The sequence below is a fragment of the Triticum dicoccoides genome, chromosome 2A, assembly GCF_002162155.2.
Source record: "Triticum dicoccoides isolate Atlit2015 ecotype Zavitan chromosome 2A, WEW_v2.0, whole genome shotgun sequence".
Lineage (NCBI taxonomy): Eukaryota > Viridiplantae > Streptophyta > Magnoliopsida > Poales > Poaceae > Triticum > Triticum dicoccoides.
In genome coordinates this window covers 342,866,424-342,871,357 of record NC_041382.1, presented here as the reverse complement: position 1 = coordinate 342,871,357, position 4,934 = coordinate 342,866,424, and positions in this window count along the sequence as shown.

Below are 4,934 nucleotides of genomic sequence, written 5' to 3'. Positions count from 1 at the left end.
AACCTTGGTGGGATCCACGGATGTACCTTCTCCTGATATAACATGTCCAAGGAATCCAACTTCCTTCAACCAAAACTCACATTTGCTGAACTAGGCATACAACTGATGTTCCCTGAGCTTCCCGAGAACTAAACGTAAATGTTCCTTGTGCTCCTCTTCACTCTTCGAGTATACCAAGATATCATCAATGAACACCACAACGAACTTATCCAAGAATTCCATGAACACCTTGCTCATCATACTCATGAAATAGGCAGGGGCGTTAGTCAATCCAAAAGACATGACCGTATACTCATAAAGCCCGTCCCTTGTGGTGAAAGCTGTCTTAGGTATATCCTTCTCTCGAATCTTCAGCTAGTGATATCCTGATCGCAGATCGATCTTCGAAAACACTTTAGCTCCTGTCGACTGGTCAAATAAATCATTGATCATCGGCAGGGGGTACTTGTTCTTAATTGTCACTCCATTCAACGCACGATAATCAACAACCATTCTTAGAGACTTATCCTTCTTCTCAACCAAAAGCATTGGGGCTCCCCATGGTGATGAACTCCTTCGAATATAACCTTTCTCCAACAACTTCTTAACCTTATTCTTGATCTCTTCTAGATCGTTTGTGGGCATTCGGTAGGGTTGTAACACCCTCGATGCGGCTATATCTCTCACGTGTCGAAGCACGACTTAGAGGCATAACCGCATTGAAAGCAATGTCGCAAGTGAGGTAATCTTCACGCAACCCATGTAATACATAAGGGAAAGAGATACATAGTTGGCTTACAATCGCCACTTCACACAATTACATGAGTAAAGCATTACATCAATCAGATACAATCAAGGTCCGACTATGGAACCAAAATAAAAGAAGACTACCCCAAATGCTACACAGATTCCCGATCGACCCCAACTGGGATCCACTACTGATCAACTAGAATGAAACAACACAAAGGACAAGATCTTCATCGAGCTCCTCCTTGAGCTTGGTTGCGTCACCTGCTCGGTAACATCGGCGCCTGCAAACTGGTTCTGGAAGTATCTGTGAGTCACGGGGACTCAGCAATCTTACACCCTCGCAATCAAGACTATTTAAGCTTATAGGTAGGGAAAAGGTATGAGGTGGAGCTGCAGCAAGCGACTAGCATATCTGGTGGCTAACAACGCAAATGAGAGCGAGAAGAGAAAGGCAAAAGCATGGTCGAACAACTATGATCAAGAAGTGATCCTAGAACAACCTACGTCAAACATAACTCCAACACCGTGTTCACTTCTCGGACTCCGCCGAGAAGAGACCATCACGATAACACACGCGGTTGATGTATTTTAATTAAGATCAACTTCAGGCTTTCTACAACCGGACATTAACAAATTCCCATCTGCCCATAACCGCGGGCACGGCTTTTGAAAGTTCAAATCCCTGCAGGGGTGTCCCAACTTAGCCCATCACAAGCTCTCACGTCAACGAAGGATATTCCTTCTAGCGGGAAGACCCGATCAGACTCGGAATCCCGGTTACAAGACATTTCGACAATGGTAAAACAAGACCAGCAAAGCCACCCAGATGTGCCGACAAATCCCGATAGGAGCTGCACATATCTCGTTCTCAGGGCACACCGGATGAGCAAGACGTCGGGTAAGCCAGCCCAGAGTTGCCCCTGGTAGCCTCGGACATCGCTCAGTTTGGACCAAAACTTAGAGAAGCACTGGCCCGGGGGGGTTAAAATAAGATGACCCTTGAGCTGGCCGACTCAAGGGAAAGAAAAAGGCTAGCTGGCAAATGGTAAAACCAATGTTGGGCCTTGCTGGAGGAGTTTTATTCAAGGCGAACTGTCAAGGGGTTCCCATTATAACCCAACCGCATAAGGAACGCAAAATCCGGGAACATAACACCGATATGACGGAAACTATGGCGGCAAGAGTGGAACAAAACACCAGGCATAAGGCCGAGCCTTCCACCCTTTACCAAGTATATAGATGCATTAATTAAATAAGAGATATTGTGATATCCCAACAAAATATCCATGTTCCAACAAGGAACAAACTCCAATCTTCACCTGCAACTAACAATGCTATAAGAGGGGCTGAGCAAAGCGGTAACATAGCCAAACAACGGTTTGCTAGGACAAGGTGGGTTAGAGGCTTGGCTCAACAATATGGGAGGCATCATAAGCAAGTGGTAGGTATCGCAGCATAGGCATAGCAAAAGAGCGAGCAACTAGCAAGCAAAGATAGAAGTGATTTCGAGGGTATGGTCATCTTGCCTGAGATCCCGCAAGGAAGAAGAATGAGTCCACGAAGAAGGCAAACGGACGTAGTCGAACGGGTCCTCACAAACGCGACGTTACCGGAACCAACCCAAAGAAGCAACACCGAAAAGAAGCACACAACATAGTAAACAACCAACACATGAACATGATATGATATGCGGGATGCGGTATGCAGTGCATATGCATGATTTGACACAGAATGATTGAATCTGGCCTCAACATGGAAATCCAAGAGTGCCACTAGAAAGATGAGGTGATTTCGGTTGAAAGCGATATAAAGATCACCGGAATCGGATGCACGGTTTGGAAATGGCAAGCAAAACAAATATGGCACCGGTCTGCGATAATCACCAAGTAGCCATCTAAATGCAACAAGTTATATATGCTACAGCACTCAAACATGGCAACAAAATACATGGCAGGGATCCACTCATGATGCTTGACAAAAGATGAACACTGAGCTACGGCTAATTTATCCACTAACAGGTTCAAACAAGCATGGCAAAAGAGCAAATGATAACAGGTTTCAGACTTAGTGAAATTAACACAAGTTTGGAATTTATCATCAGGAAGCACACTTTAGAACATGAAAACTACATGCTACAGGAACTTAACATGGCAAAGCAAGGCATGGCATGAGGCTACTCAAAGCACTTAGCAAAAGTCCCTTAGTGACCTTGAGCCAAAAGGGATCAGAAAATACAATTGCAAGCATGTGAACATGGCAAAAGCATAAACAGATCTCAGACTTAGTGAAAAACTGGAGCATGCAAAACAGTTAACGAGTAGGCATGTTTACGAGCTCGATGCACTCACTACAAAGCATGGCATGACAAACTAAGCATACACCCATCAAGAATACATGGCATAGAAGCTAGACATGGCAAGAACAACAATATAGCATGCACGGATTATTGTGGCAAACTAAAAGGCAAAGACTCATATAATACAAGACGCTCCAAGCAAAACACATATCATGTGGTGAATAAAAATATAGCCTCAAGTAAAGTTACTGATAGACGAAGACGAAAGAGGGGATGCCTTCCGGGGATCCCCAAGCTTAGGCTCTTGTTTATCCTTGAATATTACCTTTGGGTGCCTTGGGCATCCCCAAGCTTAGGCTCTTGCCACTCCTTATTCCATAGTCCATCAAATCCTTACCCAAAACTTGAAAACTTCACAACACAAACTCAACAGAAAATCTCATAAGTTCTGTTAGTATAAGAAAATAAATCACCACTTTTGGTTATGTTGTGAAATCATTCTTCATTTATATTGGTGTAATATCTACTATATTTCGACTTTTCCATGGTTCATACCCCCCGATACTACCCACAGATTCATCAAAATAAGCAAACAACATATAGAAACAGAATCTGTCAAAAACAGAATAGCCTGAAGTAATCGGTAACTCTAGAATACTTCTGTAACTCCAAAAATTCTGAAAAATTAGGACAACTTGGGAAATTTGTGTACCAATCTTGTGCAAAATGAATCAGATTAAAATCATGCTTCTATAACAAATGAAAATTATTATCTTGGGCGCAAAAGTTTCTGTTTTTTCAGCAAGATCAAAACAACTACCACTGTCGGGGATATACCCTGCAATATGATCTGGAGGAAGTTATGACCCAGCTGGGACAGTTAAGTCAGATCCTAACCCAGTAGATGTTAAGGCAGATGTTAAGTCAGATCATAACCCGGTAGATGTTAAGTCAGATCGTAACCCGGCATATGTTAAGGCACATGATAAGGCAGATGTTAAGTCAGATCATAAACCGGCAGATGTTAAGTCAGATCATAACCCGGCAGATGTTAAGTCAGATCATAACCCGACAGATGATAAGTCAGATGGTAAGTCAGATGGTAACCCGGCAGACAGTCATAACCCAGCAGACAGAGTCGCTTGGGGTTAATAAGCCCGAGACGTTAAGAAGCCCAAGATGTTAAGAAGCCCATGAAGAGAAGTCTAAATAGTTTAAGTCTTAGTCCGAGATGGACTCTACATGTGACCCGCCCCTTCAACTTATATAAGGAGGGGCAGGGCACCCCAAGAGAAGAGAGGAGAATCTTAAGGCTAGACATAACTAGGAGAGCCGGTTTACGGCGACTCCCTCATGATGATAATAAGACCTAACCACAAACAGCATGTAGGGTCGTTACCGGATGATGTTTCCCGGGGCCCGAAGCTGTCTAAATCCTTGTCTTGTGTTGCGTCTCTCGATTCCGATCAACCCCTCTCAAGCTACCACATAGATGCGTTGGCCTCACGACTAAGTCCTCACACTAGGACATCTGCTGTGACAATTCCATGACAGTTGGCGCCCACCGTGGGGCCTGCGCACGGTGGTGATGAGTTCTTGGAGGGATCTTTTCTCAGGGATCGAGAAGTTCATAATTTTTCGGATGAAGAGAAACCGGCTTGGAAAGATTTGCATCAGTTTTGAGTTTATCAGTCTAAAACAGCAGTCGGATCTAATGCCCGGGCGAGGTTTTGAGTTCAAGGGAAATTAGGGTTAAGTCACTGAGGATCTGGTGATCCTTCGAAACCGAAGGCATCAATATTTGCTACGGTCGCTGACATAAGTGACAGCGGAGTCAAACCAACCACGACTCGGCCTCTAAATCACTGCCAAAAAGAGCTAATTACTACTACTTGTTGAGTCACGCGTG